We start from the raw sequence: 24,710 nt of genomic DNA, 5'->3' as shown, positions 1-24,710 counted from the left end.
CACCACGATAACTACCCTTTCAGATTTGTGCACGTCCCGACACTTCGACACTCGTTGTCCAAGACTCCGCAGAGGAGAAGATACAGAATCTGTCAGCGGCTACAGCCGATCATTCGTTGCTTGCGACAAATTTCCGGTTCAGCGATCCGATGTACGGCGATCTAAACGAATTCCGTGTGACGATGTTCGTGATGGTAGTCCGCCCGTTGCTGTGTCAAATGATACCCAAGTCGTATGTTTCCTTCCCTTCTTTTGGTTCTGTTCGTCTCCTCTGGGACACGAATTCCGTGCGACGCGTCACAGCCTGGCTAGAGGATACGGGACGAGACCGAGAACAAGTCACGCACTACGTGGAAACACCGATCCTCGTTGTGCAACACCGTTTTCTTCGGTCGCGCACGCAGCGCGGACTTGCCGATAATCCTCGTTGACGAGTGTAGCGGTCCAACCGGTAGAAAAAAAACCAACACCGCGACCGCGTCCAACCCCTCGATAAACGCGAACGATGCGAGGCCCGTGACGAGGGGGTGGCGAGAGTGCGTTGCTCGTAGCGTGAAAACGGCGGCGAGGGCTCGCCGGGCTCCGCGGCTCTCTCTCTCTACGCACGGAATAATATTTTAATGAAGGAAAGGCCGGACAGCGAAGTGCCCACGTCGGGTCGCGCTGCCGAACTGCTCGCTTCCCCGCCCCTCCGCGGCCGGCCGCTTCCACCCCTCCACGACACCGCGACGGCTGAGTGTGCTCCGTGTCGCGACTATCCCCACCATTCATCTCATCGGCACACCAAGCCGCGCTCACGGGTCCCTCTACGCCTGAAGCACCGTAACAGCTGCGTCGTCGTGACGGTGGGGAAATCTGGGCGTGGTCTTACGCTGCGACGGGGCGTGGCCTCGCCGACCCTGGATGCTGCGTTGACGTTGCCTGGTGGGAGAGTTTGCCGAGCTGTTCTCCCACCGCAACCCAAGTCTCTACCCCTACTACTCAGCGCGGTTGCGGCTGGCCAAAGACAGCGCTGCCGCGACAGCGCAGAAGCCGAGAACGACTCTGCTGAGACACCGGGAACACCGGGTGGGGGTAGAGACGCGAGTCGCTGCTCCTGCCTTGCAACTTCCCGGATATCTTTCCGGTAAACTTTCCTCTCCGAGGGGTAGGCTCTCTTCTGCCTCCTCTCTCGCTCTCCCTCTTCGCTCGCTCGCTCGTCCGGACGTATCGTCTGCCCGACTCGATCGAAGATCCAGGATTTCCGACGGCAGGAGACGCCGGTAGACGTCTTCGTTGTGTACTTTCGTTCTCCTTCCTTTTTTCGACCAGCCCGCCCGGTCCCTGTGTGAGAGTTTATCGGTGTGTCTGTGCATGATTTCCTCCTTTTCAGGAGAACCTGTTAAATTGTGACTCGCGTCGCCGACCGTCCAGCCCGGATCAATTTGGACGAGTGTCGAGCGGAGAAGCAAGTGCGTTTTCGGTGACTCGTCGCGTCTCGTTAACGGGGACGAGGGTCCGTCTCCGTTTCACCACACATCTCTTTATCATCCGTTCGGCGTAACGATGGATATTTGAGAATCTTCCAATCCGGTGGAAATTACATTTCCACGATGTTTACGCCCTCCAATGGAAAATTGACAAATACGTATAAATGTGCGATTTATTCGTCGTCTACGCAAGTTTAAATGTTATAAAAGTCTCTCCGCAGAATAAATTGAAAAGGTTAGTACGAAGCACAGCGAGGTAGGTACCGGTATTTCCTCTCGCGCAAAACGACGACAACCGCCATTGTGCTTCGTACTGGTGTCCTCGCTGTGTCGACTACCAGCGATTATTCCTGCGAAAGATAACTAGAAAACGCAAGAATGCGATTTCCATCGGGTTTCTGAATGAGGATGACGAGTTTCTGTGGGATATTTAGCCAGCTACAAGAAGCTGTCCTTTTACAGCACGGTGGAAGACTCATCGTTTCTTCGACTTAAGCGCTTCATTAGAGACGATCATGAAAAATGTCAATGTTTTCCTCGTTGGTACGCTGTGCTTCATCTATTTGTAATGATACCGTGTATTAACACTTATTAACACAGGCACTACGAAAGTGGGTAGGAGTTGGTGTTACCGGTGACTGATCACTAACTTAGTAGATTTTATGCTTTCGAAACGTTTGCCCGTTAATTTGCGCGTAAATTCGTTTTCCGTCAGGGACGACTGTCGATGCCTCTTAGAACCTCACGATTCTCTTTGGTCTCTAATTAGCTCGATTTGCTCGTTCTTGTCAAAGGACGAGACGAAGATAAATGGACTAGGCCTCATAGAAGTTTCCACGATTATCTTGTTTCAAGACCGTCTGCTAATCGGCTTATTAGAACCAAAGCTAATTGCAACGTCTTGTTTTGGGTCGGGTCCTGATTAAAAGGGCAAACAGTCCTTTCTTTTACCAATTAAACGACGTATCGTAACTGTTTTACGCACTCTGTTTCTTTATTATTTCACTCGTTAAACATTGAATAATAAAATAATTCCTATTGAAAGATAATAACCGAAGTACATTAAACAGGTATCGTTGTGTAGGTATCGTATAAGGTAGAAAAAATGTATTAACATACATTATTATATAAATTAGAAAAATGTCAATTATCGTGCTATAGAATCTACTTAATTTTCTACTTAGATTTCTTCGAATTCCATCAAATTCTAAAGCCTATGTGGAAGAAACAAACTTGTAGTAACGAAAGGAACGAAGAAATAAGAAGCAAGTTCGTTGAAAATATCCTTTCAAAATAGGAAAAAGAGTTTCACTCCTCATTAGAATATTTGACATCGAAATTAATTCCACTTTGAAAAGCGTTCGTGTCTCAAGAATTCACTACACAATTGGAAAGAACCTGCTGCTGATAATTTTATCAAAACATTTACGCTGGAAGTCTCTGGTCTACGGACTGACCGGTGGAAAGCAAGCGAGTGCGTTCGAAGAGGGTTGAACCAGCCGTTTAAGGGGAAAAACGTAGAGTACGGGACAGGAGAGGCTATCTGTGAATGGATGGACCGAGAGGGAGAACGCAGTGTTCGTTTAAAAAGGGACCCCCTTGCCCCGGGCTCGGTCTTCAGTCAGTTTTACTGCACTTTCAGGATTCCGATGCCGTGGATGGCCAGGTGTCCCGTCTCCAGCAAAGGGAAACTCGTAAAGTGACTTTAAACCGATTCCTTCTTTCGTTCCGGTGAATCACTTTTCCTTCGTGCAAGGATGTGTGCCACCTCCCGTTTCTTTTTCTTTTATTTTTTTTATTATTTTTTTTTTTTTTTTTCGTTCTTGGAACACGCCCTTTAGTGACGTTCGGAAATCCGTTGTTCTCTATGAATCCTGAATGGATTCTTTTGAAGGTGGCAAAATAAAGAGCGGCGATAAAAATTGTGCAGTTCGGATGTTCATGTTCGCGTTGTGATTTAAAACGAGATGTAAAAGTTGTCCGAAAGAAGGGAAGGTTTGCTTGTAAAGGAGTTCGTAACGACGAACGAAAGAGTACGATTAATTTGGTCGCTCTATTTTTCATTCGAATAAAGAGAGTTAGAAGACACTTTAAGAGGAAATTAATTTTGGAGTTCTCTTAACTTTTTGCCAATTTTGTACAGTTCCGTCTCATTTTGTAATAACGGAATTCATGATATAACAAGGAGAAGGTAGTTAGATTTGGAAGAATAACGTTCCAGAAGCCTATATGAACACATTATATCGATACAGATGTTGTTATTAAATTAACTGTGACGATATCTTGTACTTTCGTCAAGTTATAAAAATACTATATTCTTTATGTTCTTTTTATTATAGTTTTGCCGACCTATCATTATGAAAAATTCATCCAAATCCAAGATTCTCCTCGTAGCTTTCTCCTTTTTCCATATTCTAAACACTTTCTTCCCTCCAAAGTTTAATTTCCGGCACATTTCCCGCATAAAGAGAGCCAACCTCCTTCTGTATTCCAGCTCGATAAAATATACGATATAATAAACCACCTTTAAAGCCTCGAAGTATTCCAATCTCTGCTATCATCCCACACGATCTCTCCAACGTTTCACTCGGACTTCGCCATAGATCGTTTGCTCTTTATACCTTTCTAAAATCACCTCCAACACCAAGTAATTAAATCTAATTCTCTCCTCACTCGTCAAGAGTGACCAAAGTTTCTCGAATAGAACTTGTCTATGGATAGATATAATTTCTTTATATTGGAATACTAGATCCATATATAACAATTACATTTTGTTTGTCGTATTATAAAAATTTATCATAATTGGATGCGTCGACTCTGGGTCGAGTAGTTTTCGTACGACACGTGGTATGTTTCTTGTAATTTTATAGTTGCTTTTACGAATTTTTCAATTTCCACTAGAAATATCACAAAATTTCTTCCGCAGGATCTTCATTTTTTAAATATCGTTACGTCGAAATTTATACGAAAGTTCTACATACTAAAGCTTCGAATTTCCTTATACACCTGTAACCATGGAATTTTCGTTACCTACGTAAAGGTTAATCATACTTGCTACCCTGGCATCAGAGATTCCATATGAAGCGTAGCACTTTCCTTCGATCCGTCATCTCTGAGACAACAGACGGAGGACAGAGGAAAGAGAGAAATCAGGACGCTCAAAAAATACAAAGGATCGGAGCGTGCGTCGAGCGGTGGTTCGTCCGTCCGCGCGGTTTTATGGGGTCGTCAAAACGTACCGCGATACTTCGGTATGCGGCCAGCTCCACGCATTCCACGTCGTCGCTGAGGCGCTCACCGTGAGCTGCTGACCGTGGCCCGAACTATGAGAAATATTACAAAGAGTTAAAACAGCGACACGGTAGCCGACGATCCGCTTTCTGCCGGTGGGAAACGCTCCGCGCGAAAAAAACGCCGCGGCCGCTTGGGAACCCGAAACGATTCCGCTCCGTTCTGGCCGTAAAATCGAATTACTATCGTTTTACTCGACAACTATCCGAACGATTCGAAAGAGAATCTCTCGACGCGAAACTGTTCGCGCGGCCACCGGTTAAATCCTATGGAAATTTCTGCGGGCAGTAAAAGCTAGCAACGAACCAAGAGAACGCGCTAGTCCGGCTTTGATTTCGATTCGATGCTGTGCTCGCCTCGGTTCCTGGCAATCTTCCTTGCTCGTGAACTTGACTTTTCCAGAGTCGTGTGTTTTACGGTGGCATGCGTGAATGATGGTCTCCGTGTGGATTTTTGTTAGTTTGGTTCGGGTACCTACAAGTCTTTTCTCGTGTTCTTGGCTATCAATACAAAGAAAGAATAAACGTGTACCTGATAACTCTCTAACGATAAGGAAAAAGTTAAGTGTGCACACAAATATAGATCTAAATACGCAGGTATATGAGAATTATATCCACGAGAAGAAAGAAAATCGAGAAATCACGATGTCCAATCTCGTCAATGAGAACGACATCAAAGAAAAATTGCCGAAAATCTGGAGAAGATTATCGTTACATGTTACAAATCCAACATCTACTACCGCGTTCTTCACGTTCATTCGACTTTTACAATTGTCATTTCTTTAAAACAACTTCAAATCAAACAGCAAACCCAACAGACGACGCAAAGAGAACAAACGTCCGATCGGTCAGTACAAGAATACCAACCAACTAATTTGAGTCAAAAGTCTGACGCAACTCGAACCCCTTCTTTATTTACCGACCCCTCGCGCGGCTAGGAAAACGGTCGCGGAATCGACCAGTTTGACGAGATTTATGATTTCAAACATAATACACGATGGCGATCCTTATTCGTCGGTTAAGCTGGCTAACGTGTACGAATCGGTAAGAAGGTCGGTGGCTCGCGTTCGTCGACCAAAAGGAGGGTGAAACTCACGGCGCCCGGCAGTCTGGTCAGTCCGGTTTCCTTCCGGTTGAAAAGTTGCGCAGCCCACCGGCCAGCGCGTGCTCCTCGTCTCACCAACGACATTTTTCATTTCTCTCTCGTTCTTCCCTCTATATTCATCCTATTCTTCACCCCTTTTGCGTCCAGGATTCGCCCCGAGGAACCGTTCACCTGGCAACGGGCCACGTTGCGTGCGTCTCACGAGTCGACGAGAGAACGTCCTTCCTCGAGAGGGTTGCTGTCTCCACCCCTCCTGTACGTGCTCGATGCACACGCAACCAGGGACGACCCTCCGAATCGTGTGCACGCGCGTGAGACCACGTAATTTTCTGACGAGTTCGCGTTCACCGAGCGAGGGTGAGGTCAGGTTTTGTCCCGGTGAAACCGTTCCAAGTTCGAATGCCACCGATCCGTGCGCGGTTTCGTTAAATAATGGAACTGGTTACACGGGTGACGAATTACGTGAGAATTTAATGGGCTTGTGGGAATACGAACGCGAAGAATTCGCGAGACTCCTTCGCTAATAGGTTGCTTCGAAGGTTTCATCGAGGTTGCGTTGTTCGTGACCCAAGAATTCTTGATTGTTCAGGCGGATTAGTGTCGTTTTTGCTTCGGCTTTACCTAGGCGCAGAGTGAATAGAATGTTTAGAAAAGAAGGTATTTACGATTATAGTATCGTGGGATAGTTCTTGTACCATTTGAATTTTTATGGTTCTATGGCCGCGATAGCTAGCACATAGCGTAAGGGCGATAATTGCAATTTTCGAAGTATCTTCTTTGTTAATACCGAGCGCTAATTTGAGCCACAAGAAAAGATCGTCAACGAGATACGTCACGTACTAATTCCTCTTTATCAAATCCCTAAACATCACGAACGATATTAAAATAAGACGCGATGACGGATGAATTAGTATGAAAATTAGCTTCTCGCTCGTGTTCGAAAAAATCTTTTCCCTGCTAAATCTGCGCTAAACCCGGACAACGATCGAGAAACGGTGGAGGATCGGGCAGCATGGTCAGTTCTATTGTCTCCGTTGCTTCTCGGAATTTGTGTGTGTCACAGAAGATGATCCTGATGTTTGAAGAGACAAAGGTCTACAACCAACGAGAGGAAACGAGAAGAAAAAAGAGAAGAGAATTTCAGCAAAAGATCGCTTCGATTGTGTGCATCAGGTAGCCGCTGGTCCTGGTGATGGAATTGTTCGATACTAGCAGGTGTTAGCCATCGGTATTCAAAGCAAAATATTTTTCTTACGTTCTTGTAGCTGAGAGCTGCGAACATGGAAAGATTTCATCTCTTTGTCTAGAACCAGTCAGAATATTTTTTCGTCCTTAGAACACCCATTTTCTTTCTCTTTTCCCCGTAAGCCTTTCATTCCTCCTACGAAAATTTTTCTTTTCCATCTACTTGTTCGTTCGACTGTATCGTTGGTGGTGCTGATCCATGAAAAACTATCACGAGATAAGTTTTTAAGTTTCTCGTTAGATCTATCAAAGAATCGAGGTGAAGATTTCGTAAGATTATCTTATTATTCGTATCTTCTTGATAGAACAATAGCGAGCAATGATGAAGGTAATGCGGGGTTGTGAAGATTTCTATAACGATTAGTTAAAATGCGACGTTTGTGTTATTGTTTGAAGTCTTTGGGCTTCGTCTATTGTTATGGCGTTTGCTATATAAACAAAGTTAGGTAGTGTATTTTACATTAAATATTTACATACGCGTATACTCTTACGCGTACCAAGTGATTAATCGTAATTGATATTTCTTGTGCGTTATCGCGATCGGTGTTTTTAGTTCGAATTCGTTGCTTTAACGCCGACTGCACAATTAAATGCTTAATAAGATAAAATTGATTTGAAATTTATCGAATGTATTGGAATATCGTTAGAAGCATTCTAGGTTAACAAATCCATTGTATGTTTATCCAACTTCAATTAGCATCGCTCGCAAAACACATTTACCAATTTCCGTTTTCCGTTTCCTCCATCATCGGACAAAAGTCAATTCGAAGAAAATAATAGCCACGCGGGGAGTAGAATTCCAATAAGAATCAGAGCGAACCGACAAGTTCATTTCCAGGATGCCATAACTCGTTGTTCGCGCTTTCTCTTTCCTCTCCTCTCACAGCCTCCTCATCCACACACCCAACTACAAAAATACTTATTGCAAACAACTTTCCTCGTTGGGAAACATCGGAAGTTAAATCTTTTGAAAAATTATACGCATTTCCAAACGGCTGAGAATCATAATGCTGTCAGATAGTTCACTGTTATTTTTCATAAGATAGTGTTCCGCGTTATAAGAAATTCATCGTACATAGTCAAATCGTGTAAAAGTATCGTGGTAGAGAATTATAAAATTACCGATAAACGGTGAAATATATCGCTTACATTGACAATTCTACAACTATAGTTCTCTGCGAAGATATAACTTCCTAGAAGGATAGTTAATATTCTTAATAACCATTAATTATTAATAAACATTAACGTTCTTACTTGTGACTCTCATGATTCAGTAACGTGTGTATATTCGTTACTTATTAACGTAATACCTTCTCGCTGAGTCAAATAATTTTACCATAAGGTTACTCCAATCATTTTCTCATATTTGATATTTTTTCTTGCTGGATCTAAACCGCACGACATTTTCTTATTCCTTGGTTAATACGTATTGGAGAAGTACACGCGATTAGGTACATTACACGCTAATGATGTTTCATAATACGCAACAAGTCTTATTATCGTGTACAAAGTTCAAGATCGAATTGTAAGATGCGGAAGCTTAGGTGACTCGAATAATCCTATTTTATTATATCCTAGTAGAACGAAGAAAAACCGTGAGACAAATATGGAAGGGGACGTTGAGAAGTAGCGGAGGATAATTGAAGGAGATAGAAACGGAAAGGAGGATGAAAGGAATGGGGGGATCGGCGTCGAGCAGCCGGCAGGATACGCGAATGTAGTTTAAAGTCTAGACACAATGTAGGACCCCCGAATTAGTGGCCTGCCGCGCGCTGCTTCTACGGTAATTAACGAAATTAGTCGCAATTAGAGAGTGCTCGGCGTGTCCCTCTTTCCTCTGCTCAGCAATCGGAGAAGAAGAAAAAGGATGCCGTCAGACGATCGGAGTGCCGGGACGTCCTCGAATGGTGCGTTTACGCCAAGACTTAATGACTAACCGCATCGTCCGAAAAACTATCTAAGCACGAAACTATGGGAACCGGGAACTGTTCGACCCGCGATTACCATGCCGGCGGAAGGGAACAAGAAGAAAGGGGAGAGAGGACGTAGAGAGCGTTACTCTCCGAGCGAAGATCACGCTAACGGATAGAAACAACAGGACTATGGATGATTGGATCGTCAAGTTGGAGGATTTGATGAGATCGTTCTTGCATCGTAAGGATCATCGATTGGATATGATGCGATGCATTTTTCTATAAAATCAAAATATGTTTCACATATTCTCCGATACGTGATATTACGTTGGAGAATCAGAAGCGATTATTTTACTCTCGTTTTCATGCAGGTTGATAAAATATTAAGCGAGTAATTCCATTTAAGCGATAACAGTCTCTATACCGATCGATCATAAGTTAGAAAAATGTTCTAGTCGATACGATTAGTAGGCATTTTACGAAGAAGAGGTATTATTTTGATATTTTCTTATCTTTGAAATTACTTGTACTCTTGTTCCTTTAACTCGATAAAAATGGCCACATCTGTATCGTATTATGTAACGCGACTTTCATTGAAAATCATAAGAAGCGTCGATTACAAAAATGAACAGAGACATTATGAAAGAAATAAACCATAAATATAAATCTACAAAGGCACCTTCCACTTGACCGTTCTGTATTCGATGCTAATACCAAATTCCCTTTCTCGCTGAACAACCCTTTATCTCGAATCGATACGATATCAACGAACAATCATGTTTTCGAATCGCAGTGCCAAGAGAGAAATTCGAGGATCAAGGTCGCGTAGACAGGTTCCAGCAACCTGTTAACCGTGAGACTCATCGTCGAATGACATTGGTCAGCTCGACGACCGTACCGGGACCAGGAAAGCGGGAAGAAGCACGCAACGACCAAACACAAAGCATAGAGAAACGAGGACCTTTCGTTATTCGACTACCCCCAATAGGATGTTAGAAGAAGAACGCATAGCACCTGCTTCGTCATGGATGACCGTGATCGCTTGAAAATTGTAGGTAAAACTGTTGTAACAATGAACCACCCGCCACCGGTTGACCATTGTCCGATCACGAATAGTGTAGAAATGGTACGCCGTCGTGCACAGAGATACTTTATACAGTGTCATTATTCGCAGGCGTGTAATCTTAATTCTCTTGTAACCGTCAGGCAGGTTTAGGTGTAGGAGTGCCTGCCATGCGCTTCATGGTCACTACATGTCTCATCGGTTATTTATTACCTTTGTTTATGGTGTTTCATGCACAATTAACGTAAATTAGTCCCGCACCGATTAGATTCGACCTTTGCATCCTCGGATGGGACTAACTCGTTTCAAGGGCTCATCCAACTACAAGTTGGTCGGTTGGTCCGTTTCCGAGAAAGTAGAGACCAGATCACATGCTATCTGGCCCGTTTTTTTTCCGAATTTTTTCAAGATTATTGGTGGTAAGGATCAGATACAGGTAATGTGGGATTTTGGATATCTTATGTGAAAGTTTGAACAAGGAAACAACGGTAGTGTTGTCGAGGCATATTAGTTTGGGAAGTGTTGGATTGCAACGAAAATTCTAGTTGATCGTGTACACGTTTTTGTTTTAATACTGAAAAGTATTCCTTGAGATTTCTGATTTTGTTAAAGCTTGATTGAACATCAAAAATCGATACGTGTAACATCGATGCTGGATTTATTCGTACAACGAAGGGGCTTGAGATATTTCATGAACATGTTCATGATATGTTTTATGAACAAGACGAATCTTTCATGTTCCATACTGCGTTCTTCGTTTCAAATTAAACCATAGAGACTAGAGGAAAATTTCGAAATAATTCGATCGAGGAAATAACAAGATAAAGAAACATTTCAGATAATTCTATTCAAAATGAAAAGTGTATCAACGAAGTGCTAAATTTTTTTCGATACCCGGGTATTCACTGCAACGTCCCACATAATTTTTCAATCGCTTGCGACAATTTAATCAAACAAAAATTAAGAAACTAAAATTTATGCACGATGAGTGGATAAACTTTATCGTGCAACGATAAATTAAAAAAAATAAATTCTAACAAGCAAGAATATGGATAAGACATATAAAAATTCGTCCGACTGCCGAGATATTAAATTCTTATGTTCTTCCCGTGGCCTTTTTTGATTCATCCGAACGCTGGAACATGCAAATTTCGACACTTGGTCGATTTTACGATCTCGCTTGTCATGGAAGCTACTATACCGCGTTTAATATCTCCTCTTTATGAAATCCGTGGACGTGCACAGCTGAACACGCGGCTGATCGTGCACTATTATAGTTTATGTGTTCGATCTGTAAACAGGATTACACCGAGCGCCAGTCTAACTATACGTACACGTTCCTTCGAACCATTATTATCTTACGCTCGATGCACGTCGCGGCATTAAATCGTCGTACACCTGATCGGACTTTTACCCCTTCTTTTATTCTCCATAAGGCTGTGGTGCGAGAAGCGACGAATAAAAAAGAAACGGCGACGTGTCTATTACTCGCACCGTCGAAACGTATCTCTCGCAAAATTGTTTGCCAAACAAGGTACGAGCTCCGTTGACAGGTGAAAGTTTGCCTTCCATCGGATGTCTGAGTGGGATCAATTAAATCAACAAATCGTTACTGCTGGGAAATGTGGTTTTCTTAATTGTTGCTTAATCTCAACGAGTTTTGTTCGTTTGGAATTTAAGGGAGGGGAGTCGTTAGAAACGTTATTTAACTTCAGACACTTATTGTTCTAAGATACTAGATATTTAGACGTATTTTTCACTCAAAAATTTTGTGGAGCGATGAAAAGCTTAGTCATATGTTATTTACGATACGTTTCATTTTATCATAAATTATATATTATAAAAAAAATACAATACAACACAATACAAAAAATACAAAAGAATACAATAAAGAATCCAATTATTTTAGTACCTAAGTACTAAGAATTCTACATTGAAATTTTCTAAGGTCAAGTATATTTTATTTAGATCTTGTAATAGATCTATTAGATTAATGAATGTGTCTTGTCAGTAGGAGATTAATTATAACACAATGAAATTAAAAATACACGATGCCGTTTAAGAAACTTCGATAATCTTAATAACAGTAAAAAGAAGATTTTGAAAAAATCTCGTGATTTTATGTATCTCCTAAAATAGTGCAATTTTTCCCTCTAACAGATTTGCATCTAAGGTTTATAATTACTTTGAAATCCCGAATTGCCCGAGTTGGCGGGCAAAAATCTGATTCTTCTACGTTAAAAAGTCGACAAAGGGTGTAATCGTTGAAATTAAAACCAGAGATCGAACCTGAATAACAACTAATGTTACCGATCTTGCTTTTCAAACACGAAAGTCGATTCTTTTCAGTGATCTTTACCAGGCTAATGACAGACATCGGGAATACGATCCGGCGTGCAGTGGAATGATTTCCAGTTTCACGGTCGGTATGCAAATTCGAGGAGTATCCGTGCGAGGCGTTCGAGGGTAATTCACGGACAAGAATAACACCTCGAGCGCGGACATTGAAAGCGAGCGGTCCGCGAACAATTCGCTATTTGCATTTCTGTGGCCAGCTCGCGAGGTGGCCACCGTCGTACGTGCATGTGTGATGGGACAAAAGAAGAGGGAACGAAGAACGTGACGGAAACTCAAACGGGTAAAGACGGGTTTGTATCTCCTCTTCGGTCGAAGGGGGTTGAAGACTTCGATCAGGGGATGAGAATTGTTTCTCGCAACAAGAGACGACCGTTTTCTTCCCTTTCTCTCATTATACCAAGTTTGATATATTCGAGATACTTGCCAAAGACTTAAAATTAGTACAAAGATAGTACGTTTTCAATTTTCTCGTATTAGAGTGATACATTATTACGATTGCCTGCTTAATTGTTACTTTAACTTGATACTTAATTGTAATAACTAAATAATACGTAATTCACTTTATTATAGTAATTAAAACCAGACACTACTTTATGGGTAGTCTTACCTCCTCTATCATCTTCCGGTGTATTTAATTATAGTAATTTTCTAAACATTCGCTAGAGAATGAAATCTAGAGTGCAATCGACACAAATGAAGTCTTTAAAATATAATTAACAATGTCGCGATAATCCTCAACGAAGATTTTCATTTCCACTCTGGCATCTAATAATTTAATTTTTCAAACACACGTCGACGTCGTTCTCTCGACTCGCACGACGCAACGTCAATTTGTTTCTACAAGAAGAGACGTCATGAACCATCGATCTCTCGTGATCGAAACTAGATCAGGAACGCGTTGGTTTTGCGTGGCGATTTGGTGGTCACATCAATGGCCACGGATACGTGTTCAGAAACGTGGAGCTGACTGCACGACGCGGTGGCCAGTGAAACGCACATAAAAGCGGTAGATAAACGTAAGGGGGCATTGATCGTTCGTCGCTCCTCCATTCACGAAGTTGCCGGTTATGGCTATACTTATGTGCTTAGGTGCACATCACATATACCGACCGTGTACACGTTTGCACACACGCGATACGATTACTCACGTGTGCACGAGGCCGACGTGTGTGCATACTCGTATGTATATATGCGTGTCTGTGTGTGGTTACGTATATACGCGCATCTCCAACATAGTCGACAGCGATTCTTGCCACGGCCATGCGTGGTCACGGCACATACACACGATGAAATCGTTTCGGGGTCGGGAGAATAGCCCTGACCTTCCGCAAGTCCCCGTTCGTAAGTTGTGATAAAACGAAAGCCCGGTGACGTCACTGGTCCCCATGTGTCACGATATGTAGCTAAAACTTCGATACGTTGATCTTTGAGCGTTTCGTTTTTCAAATCTTCGTGAGAATGCACGAACCTTTTTTATATGATGGACTGAATGGTTTTTATATAAACAAGTAGTCAGTTACAAGCAAAAAAAAAAAAAAAAAGAAAAGAAAAGAAAAGCAAAGGACAATGATATGTGTAGAAACAAATTGAACTAAATGTTATGGATACAACTGAAGTTAACTGATTAATTAAGTTCTGAAAGGGAGTCCAGTTAACCGTGGAAAAGTATGAATATTTTATAAATCACTTTTCCAAGCCACTTTATTCTATCTCTATTCGATTAGAACCGAAAAATGCCTTTTATCTTTCTTCTACTAAACTCGACGCTTAAGTATTAGCAAATATGTAATTAATCTTAATCAATTAATTAATTCTCTCGAACTAATTGATTCTTTCAAACACAAATATTTTAAATCTGTACTGTTTATCAATCTAAACAAAGGAACATAGATAGGAGTTTAGGGAATAAAACTGACCGAGAGAGCACTATCTTTGAGACCGTAGAAAATTTCTGCAAACCGATTACGATGGTCAGGTAGAGGCGTAAAATTTCGATCGTGCAGTTCTGCAGCTATTTGTGGATGTCTAGCTGGCAGGTAAGCGGAGCAGTAAAATGGAATTACTTCAAGAAAAGCAAAGATGCAAAGATGTAAAGATAAACAGAAAATAGAAACGTTCTGCTTCTATGTTCTGGTTAACGATACCGGATTTGCTTCTAATTTAGATTCTCTTGTGGTTCTGGAGAAAAAAGAGGAAGCTGGAAAAATAGGATCAGAGAGGATAGAGTGGAAGAAAGAGAGACAATGTTCGAAGGCGTTTCGAATACGATCAGACTGAGACCAAGGAAACAGTGATTTAAAAGAGCGGCCTTCGTGACTATATGTACCTACACATAAAAGTTACAACTATAAGTTGTGATATAACCCAGTGATTTGAGTCCGTTATGTTCATATTATACACGCGATAGGTTCAAAAGATATTTTGGACGTAGGAAAATATATTCTCCACGAAACTACGACATAGTGCTTTGAAAAGTCTAGCTAGAAAAATAAATTATTCATGTATCTTCTTATTTGTGTAGCACAAACTCGGAATGTATTTAAGACTATAATTTGTCTACTAAATTTGGAGTAAATTCGGATTCCAATCGTATTCTAACGTATTTCTGCACGCATGAAGCATAACTGTAAATCTATTGAAAGTAATCTAAATTCATAGGTTCTAAACAACATGAAATTTGTTCAAATAATACTTTTATGGAACATGTACATATTATACTTCTTTTTCTACATCAAAGGAAGAATTGCAACAAAAATACAGCGAATTTCTTGCATACTGAAGAATTCAATCCTTCCGTGTATTCCTCAAGTAGCACCACTTTATCCAATTTGCACGAGGCAAAATTTAATCTAATCCAGCAAAATGTAACGAAAACCTCACATCCTATCGTTCGTATCGTCAAAGGTACCGCCACTTATATCCAAGCGTGCTTCTAGCGTCTCGCTACATTTCATCTGGCAAGTATACACGTGTCCAACTAGACATAACCATAGACGTGCAAGAAATCCAGACGAAAAACAAAACGGAAGAACGGAAAAGAAAAGAGAAAACTTATGGTACGTAGTAAGGAGAGATTGATCGATAAGGTGAACGTTCCATCTAATAATGGAGAAATTTCGTTCGAATGGAAGAAGGAGCGCGAGGTAAGGGGAAGAAGAAGAGGCACGTAGACGGTGATTCCCCGAGCCAGAAACGTTCGTGATGAACGTAGCGGTGCATCGATAATCGCTCGCGTGCCACGAAGGCGCGAAGGACGTAACGGAGATACAAGCTCGATACGCTGTACTACAGGCCGATTAACTCGATAAGGTAATTACTAAATGCTAATATAGAGAATCGTGTGTATTTCTGCTTTGCACATAACTATCCGCATGCCGCGTCTTTGTACGTTGATTTAGATGGCGGCTCGGTGTGGGTGGATCGCGATAGCGGCGGCAAAATTGGTATATTTGTATTTGAAAGGAGAAAATTTCAATGATTAATTGAAATTAATCAAAGGAGTGAATTGAGATTTATGTGACGAATGCTTTTTAGTGATTTGTAAACTTTTGTTAATACAGTGTATTTGATGAATTTTGTCAGCTAACGTGTAATGTGTATTCTGTTAAATTTTAAATCTATTTCAGATAATGTATCTTTTTATTTTTGTACATTTTTGAGATGACGTTTATAGTATGACCAGAATTTCCTCTCTATCCTTGTTAAACTATAGCGTTTACATTTGTGAAATTTTTATGCGAGAGACGGTAGATCAATGTCTCGGTTTTTATAGTATGAAGTAATTAGATCATATTGTTATTTGGTTGGCATTAAGCTGACCAGATGAATTTCATCATTTGGTGTTCACAATTCGTTTTAGGATAGACATTCCTTGAGAAAGATATAAGACAGATCGCCAGCTAGATAGACATCGTTCTTCCCAATAAATTAACAGACAACCGAAATCTTTTTATACATTTTCCAAACTAATGAAATTATTGACGAAGATAACAAACGAACGGTACAATTTTATAATAAGCCTGATTAATTTCAAATAACTTGCCTTCACATAAAAATCATTTCTAAATCCCATGTAAACATCCGGGTGAGGATATAAAATTATTTAACTAGAACTCGGAACCCTTTTTACCGACCAATCACTCTGAACGTAGCGCCCATACGTACTCAAAAGCCTCCAGCGCCTCTCTCAGAGCCAGTCGCAAATTCCACAGGTCAAGAACGACTTGTGGTGTCTGTCTGGTTGTCGAACGATATCCTCGAGCACTAAATATTACGAATGCCGGGCGAACTTTAAATTAAACGACGGTTCAAGCCCGGCCAGATTAGCCACCGCGCAATGCATAAATACAGTGCAGAACCGGCGCGGTGTCCCGGTCCCTATGTAACGCCGGGACTTACGAGCGCCTTGTGTCCCGAAAAACACGTCCCTTATCGTCCCGGTATCTCGTGCAATGCCGATGTTACATGTTCGTATCGAGTGTCATTAAGTGTGATTATATTACCCCGTCTGTTCACGTGTACATCGAGATAGAACGAGATAGAAGGCGAGAGGGGGATGGAAAACAGAACAGGAGAGAATGGAAAGAAGAGAAAGAGAGAGAGAGAGAGGAAGGAGAAGAAAGCACGTTCGAGGACTGGGACACAGGAGAGCACAAGAGAAAGAGGTTTTCGTGCCGTGCTGCCAGAGGACGGGGCCAGAGAAGCCGCTTTTACGTCGATACGTAATTTATTGCCATATCCGATATTAAAGTATCGTGGATAAGACGAAGGGATTGGCAGAAGGTCTACCTGCGAGTTTCTTCCCTTTCTTCTCGGCCGCGAGGACGCTACGCGTGTGGGAGTTTCTTTCTGCACCTCTTTTGTTCGTCCCCATTTCTTTTCTCTTCCCTCACCCGCTGCGTTTCTTTTCCACTTCGCGTATTATTTTGCTTTAGTTTCACCCGTATTTCTGTTCAGTCTGATTCAAGCGACGTTTCAGAGGTATCGAACATTCGTCAGTTGACAAGAAATTATTAAGACAAATTATTCAATCAGGTGGTGAAAATTTTAAGTTTAGTTGAGGTATATTCGTAAAAGTATTTAATTTTAATATTTTGCGACAAATTTTACAAATAATCTCGATTTACATTCTATCGATTCCATAGAAATAATCATCGATAGATCGCGCATCTATACTTTTATCGTCTATTTTTATCACTCCAATTTAGGAGAAATTTAAAAACACGAATATTCGCCAAGTGCATTTAACATACAAAATTATAGAACGCGTGCAAAGTATAACATCTTGTACGATGTATAGTGAATGAAAGAAATTTCTGCCCAACTTTCATTTCTTTAGTTCTATGTTTATAAAAATATAAATATTTAGTCAATATGTAAAATTAATTAATAATACCACTTACAAGCGATAATTCGATATCAAACGTGTGAATCCGGCTTTGTAGGGGACACGATTCGCATTCTGTGGAGTGGCTCGCAGGATCTGTGCGTTGATTGATGACGAATTGGTGTGCTAAGAGTGAGAAGCGGATGGATATTTAACGCCGCATTTAGTCCGGCAACGAGGCTAGTGGAAACACGGTTTGATGTCGCACGAGGATGAAAACGGCTGCTTAATCCTGCTACTTAATGCACCGTTCGCTCGGAGGTTGAACATGAAAGATGTTATTTTCCGGTGCTGTTATATTACAGATATTGTAGCATATTTCGCAGCGGAAATGGAGAAATGATATCATTTGTCAGCAGGAGGAAAAGTTGTTTGAGCGAGTGGATAACGCTTTTTGTTAGGCTCGTCGTTCGTTTGGATAAATTTGGAAGCTGTGAGAGAACGTTTTGTCGGAATTTGTGTACTATATTCTAAACAATCCGCTTCGATGATCGAACGGTGCACTTTAGCGATCAAGTGAAATTGTGATAAAGAGAGGAATTAAGTTCTTTAATTTTTTACTAAAGTCAACGTTTCTGAATACAAAAATAATTACGAATTGGCAAATGTTACAAATTCTGTATCACATAACGGAATGAAGAACTCCGAGGGAATCTTGAAGTTCAACAAATGTAGAAAACTACTGGATCTTTCGTAAAGTTATTATACCGGAACTTCAAAGCCATGTGAAATGCGGCTAAAAGAATAGAAAAAAAGACACTATCGGGAGAAGCGGAAATAAGTAATAGGTTCTTAATGGACGACAAACGAAAGGGAAGCAGGTAAGTCAAAGATAAAACGAAAGATCGTAATACTCCTTAATTTGGTGGCGCCATGAATGAACGAAGGAACTCACGTTTCACCCTGGAACGCACACTCATCTTCCCTTGGGCCGTGTTAAAACCAACAAACCGGTGGCTCAGCCGTCTCTGTAATTTTTTAATTACAGGGCCGCGTCTCTCAGTCACTCAGCTCCGGTGACTTGCAACCGGTGTCTAGAATCCACTCCCTAATTTTTAATAACACCTAGCGTCGGAAAGAGCCAGAGTAATAAGTTTGTAGGCGGTTCTCCGTGGGTTCCGAACCAGGAGCGGAAGAAACGAAGGAGCAGCGAAAGAGAGAGGCAGAGCCACCGGAAAACAGATTGGTAGCGTACAACGAAAACCTATTTTGTGGTGGATGGTTCAAATTACCGCGTGTCGTTTTAAGAAAAAATTATTAGACCATCGAAATTATTCGATACGGCGAAAGTGTTCTCTGGACAATAGCAAATGGAAAAGTTCGAACAGTACCCAACCGTGGTGAAAAAATTCCTAACGTGTGGGTGTTTTAATAATTTACGGTATTTAAATTTTACTGAAATGAAACGACATTGTTTTCTTCAAAATATCAGCGCAGAATATTATATTGATTTTATGATATAGATAGTTATTACATGTGTGCGTGTGTAGTAATTGATAAACGACAAGGGGAACAGGAAATGTAATAAAAACTACGCAAATGTCCATTAATGTTTGTGACAATTGTAACAATTTTCATTTTGCCCTTTTGTTAATATTCAGAATGCGTGAGTCATTATGTTCCATTTATTTGGCTTTCAAGTATTTGTTCATTCGAGATACACATCAAAAAGAGAGATTTAGAATAATATATAATTATAGTCGTTCTGCGAATACCTATGTGTTGGCATTATTAAAAATGTGAATAACCTCTGAATTATATGTTGAATACGATTGAAGGATTGTACGCAGAAGTTTCGTAGCTTTGACGGGGCATAACACGTGCGTATAGTACTTTCTTGCTCAACGCAGTCCAAACGCGACAAACAAAAATTCAATTTCCTATCTATATTAAAGCAACGAACCATTCAAGTCACACGAAGGAATATTTTCGACCCATAATATCTACGCCGGTTCAATCGGCTTTTTCGTTGAAATATTCATTCTTTCACACAACGTTTCTTCCGATTACGATCGAGCCTCCACAGCTTTCAATACAATACAATGTCACAAAATAATCTAATCTTTTTAGCCACAAAAAAAAAAAAAAAAAAAAACTAAACGAAAGAAAAGAAAGGAAAACTAAAGAATACTCGAGGAAGACTAGAGGCATACGGCTCTGCCTAAGTTGCGTCAACCGCAACAGACGAAATGGGAAAAAGATAAGGAAGAACGGATGGTAAACACGAAGGGACGAGGAACCAGAGCAAGACGTCGGACGTTCTTCAAATCAACGTGAACGCGATGGGTAGAAGCAGTGACAGCCGGCCGAGCAATACGCGGGTTTTATTATGCGCGCGATCCGCGCGCGCCTTCTAACCGAGGCTTATGAATAAATATCGCGATTTCCGTCGGCCGAGAGATCGAGAGAGCCGAACCTAGCATCGACGGTGCGGCAACAGAACGGATCGATAAAAATTCGTCTCGTACAGCCAGCCGCCATAAATATTCCAATAAAGGTCGACCGTGCGTCGTCGGGCCGCCTTGAGAACGTTTCGTCTCTGTCCCTATATTCAATGCCCGTCCACGGGCTGGCCGGCTTACGTCGCGTGGAACGCGAGAAAAATTTTCCAGGATATTCTTTCTCTTTTTCTTCTTTTTGTTTTTCTTTCTTTCTGGCGTTTCTCGTTTGTCCACGATCGACGTTCCGAAACGATCTCGCGGGCGTTTCGCGTCGAGACGACGCGACGTGCTGCTCTGAATTTTCTCGAGGTGAAAATCTTTCTATTTCCGATGTGATATAGAAACGATAGGTTGTTTGTATCGTGTGACGCGAAATACGAAACGAGATTTTAAGTGGAAATCATCGAGTATGTGATTTTGGCGAAATTCTTGTAGACAAATTTACATGGTGTTCTTTATAATTTTTTCAAATTTCCGCCACGGATTCTCTCTACTCTTTTAGTGACACGCTTTTTAACGAAAAATGTCGCTGATTTAGCGATGGGATATTACAGTTTCGTTGGAAGATCGTTTAAAAGCTTTTTCATTTACTTGTTCACAATTTTAGAATAAACTGATCTTATGGTTTCTTCGCTTTCATGATCACGCGCGGTAGAACTCAAGGAATTAGTTTCTCTAATTAACTAACCACAACCTAATTTAAGTTACTAATACTATAGGTAATACTAAATGTTTTTAAATTATAGTTGGATGAAAGTAGATAAATGGAACAATACCTTTGGTCAGTAGCGTTGCTGGTTTAACGGAAAGTAGAAACTTTAAATTTGGTATTGAAGTGGGCCGTTTTCGCTTGCATGACCTGAAACTGAAACAACATCGATTTAAATTCGATTCCAACATCCATAAGATTTTAAAGTGTACTTTCTTTGTATTTGCATTAAGTTACGCCAGATTTCCATTACATTAGATACCTACCAACGTCCACCGCACTTTTTTTTGTTTTATAATAACTTAGTTGAACAAACATTTTGACTTCTAGAATTGCAATTGCGTTACTTTTCGTTCCTTTCTATCTCTGATCGATATTCACAGTATCACGTATAATAAACTTTTATAATTTTTAGCCATTTCTTAGGATAAATTTTTTAAATTTTTAAATAATTTTTTAAAAGGATTTTTTAGGATAAATACGTAATACCAAATTATAAATAATTTCTTATATAACTCTATACCGTGAAACTCTACTCCAAAAGCAAATTGTTACTTCCAGTCCCAATTTATCCAACGAAAAATCGACTAAAAAGTATCTAACCGCTTGGAATTTTTATTTTATCGTTCAACAGTCAGGATAAGCATGAGCCATCGCGTTTCAACGTCGCGTCGAAGGGGATGATAAACGCGAGGAGCACGGTTCGCCGAACGGTAACGTCGATTACACAACGGCGAGGGATCGTTTTGAAAATCACTTGACGATCGCGATCGAATCCAACCGGCCGTCCCGTTCAATTTAAATATTTAACGGAAGAGAATAATAACGGTCCATTATGTTCGCGCGACAGCTACGCGATGCTGTGTGAGCGCTGGTGTTGGTTGCGCGCTATCGGCCAGTGTTATTAATGTTACTATTTACCATCGCTGCTGGCGCAATTGTCATCACGCCAGACAGTACGCGGCACTAATTACCGTCACGGCAGCCTATTGTTCCACTTAAAGCTGATTGTTATCGTTACGCAAATTGCAGCCAATGCAGCGCGCGCCAGTAATGATTTCGCACCGATATCAATTCCGTCGAGCGTCTCAATGCTTATATACTAATGCACTTATGTACATTGTATATACGTGGAGAACACGTTGCCGTGGATGATAATTTTTCTTATTGTTAACGACATTCCAATCGTTAATAAGCGGGGCGGAATAGTTTTCCATTAGCGGTGGACAGCGAATAAATGACCGACTACGTAATCGGACAAAATAATCGCCGGCTAATGTCTTGATAGATTGACGCGATCGAACGAGGTCGATGCGCCGCTGGCTGCTGCTTCGAAGCGAATTTGCAAGTCGAGTTTTGCGAAATTCTTCAACACGACAGTGATCAGGGGGTGAGATCGCGCGGTGACTGTTACTGCGAGCCAAGGTCTTCGGTCGAGAAAATGTGCGTTGTAGAAGATGAGAATTTTATGATTTAGCGTCTGTGTGGAAGTATTGTAGCAGAAATATCGAGAGATCTTACATTCGGATCTATGAAATTGTTGATATCCAGAGAATCTGGATATTACGAAGTCTATAGATGTTGTAGGATATCGTCTGTTGCACGAGAATTCATAATGTTTTTGTATCAAATTAATATTTCAATCTTATTCCGAGTTGGAAATTCTTGGCAATTGGAAATTTGATGCAAAGAGGTGGGATTTTTTTAAACGAAGCTCATAGGCGAAGGTAACTTCGATAATGTAGAATTGATTGGCAAGGCGTTGTATTTTAAAATTGTTTCTAGTGCAGAAATTGGGAAACGTGATATATTTCTTTCTTGTATTTTTTTGAACTACGCCTCTTAATTACTTCAAGAGCAAGAACAGTTAATTTAACAGAATAAAATAAAATCATTGTCGATCCTTTTCATCGACTAAAATTAAATTTGATCGAATCGATGGTTTACGGTAAAAGGAATGTCGAGATTTAAAAGAGCAAGCACAACTTTACCAGCCTAAATCACGCAAGCGATTGACGTTGTGAAAGCCGTTCTTGTTGGTTTGAAAAATCGTTAACAAAGATTCTTCACGGCGACAAACGATAGATAGATCCTTTGAAACAACGCGACGGTTACGATAAAATTCCGCGGCAGCTACGTTCGATCGTAATTATCTGGTCGTGTTTATAAATCACCATGGATCAATTAATGCACGAAACGAAGGGAGAGAGATAGAAGGGGGAGAAAAAAAGGGGGCCAGTAAAGGTAGAAAGCATGCGCCGTTTTATAATACAGTCGGTGATCTTAAATCAACGTCCTTTTCTTGGCCGGAGATAAATCTTGCGCGGTCGAGCTCGGCCTAAGAAATATAAATACGATTGTGCATAGAAACGGGGCGTTTTGTCGCTCGAAGCGCGCGTCCAACGAAATAGTCCTCGCGATTTCGCTCCATGTCCTCGTTTTGCATTGTCCTCGTTTCGTTTCGCGAAACAGGGAAGGATTTATAAAGAATTTAAAAGAACTTCTTCGTTTCTTAATTTCTTAATTTAGAAATACGTTTGACCCACTAAAGAAAAGATGGATATAACAGAATTTGGTTCGAAGGAAATATCAGCGAGAAACGCTGTAGATAGTGTCTTCCGTGAATGAAGCAATAATTATTAGATAAATAATATGTGATCGTTCGCACTGTTATTTAGGTACACTACTTAGGTATACTACTTGGATTGGTTGTAACATATAATATGTTATCTCTCTAACAGATATGTAACTATATGTAAATCTTTCTAAGATATTTGAATGTTTTGGAATTTGCAAAAAGCAATATCAAATTCTGAGAAACTTTGAAAATACATACACTATACAAACAGATGGGAAATTGTTTCAATGCTTGGAAGAGTAAGCAAAACAGATATAGTTAAAGATAACAGATCTCTGTGGTATTTATTGATAAAAAAAAATTGTAGATTGATAATTATATTACATCTGCAATAGCATTCGAAATTTGTCACATTTTCATAAAACGATCATCCCTCTCATCGAATCCTTAATTAAAAAAAGATACGGTTTTTAATGAAACAGTTATTTTCTCAGGGCAAATGGATCGATATTCTGTCGAGCATACATCCTATATTAAGTTCTAAACAATATTTTATACAGAATTTCTATTATATTTTCCGCTATGTAATATCTCTAGAAATTTTAATATTTCAGAAACAATTTATGGCTTCTCTGAAAGCATCAGGATGTTTGTACGTCGAAGCGAGGAGAATTCTCCGGGAAGGACGCGTCTGCAACGAGCGCTGCAACGCGAGTGGACGCCTCCTGGTTCGGACAGCGTCTCTTATTAGCCGCTAAGGCGTCGCGACGCCCTGGTTGCAGAAAAATCCGCGAGATGGGGACGCCCGTAAAGCTGGCTGCCACAAAACACAAGGCAGAATCGAATCGGGAAAGACGAAGGCGCTAATTCATACGCTCGATTCTGTTTCCGCTGTTCTATTTTATTCTCAGACGTCTTCGTCGTCAGATATTCATCGGAGATGGTATCTAACGCGAGACATGACATCGCAAATTATATTTGCTCGAGGATGTAACTCATTTATCATATACTTCGTGTAGTTCTTTACGTTCTAACGTATGTATGTACATGTATAAGGTACGTACGCATGTATACGTACATACGTACGTGATGTATATTAAAGTGATGTCTCGGGAAATTTGCATTTTACAGAATGTGATAAGCGAACCACGTG

General features: G+C 40.8%; 1 protein-coding gene across 7 annotated transcripts in view; it reads right to left on the bottom strand.

The window, feature by feature from the left end:
- LOC132907088 (zinc finger homeobox protein 4) overlaps positions 1 to 24,710 on the bottom strand; it is a 399,871-nt gene that overhangs the window by 195,060 nt on the left and 180,101 nt on the right. For all 7 annotated transcript variants that reach the window (XR_009658117.1, XM_060959833.1, XM_060959835.1 and 4 more), the window contains one exon: positions 21,047 to 21,135. The gene's annotated coding sequence lies outside the window, so the exon portion shown is untranslated. The remainder of the gene's footprint in view (positions 1 to 21,046; positions 21,136 to 24,710) is intronic.

Source organism: Bombus pascuorum, chromosome 5 (genome assembly GCF_905332965.1).
Source record: "Bombus pascuorum chromosome 5, iyBomPasc1.1, whole genome shotgun sequence".
Classification (NCBI taxonomy): Eukaryota; Metazoa; Arthropoda; class Insecta; order Hymenoptera; family Apidae; genus Bombus; species Bombus pascuorum.
The sequence above is the reverse complement of the archived record's forward strand: the minus strand, read 5'-3'. Positions and strand labels throughout refer to the sequence as shown.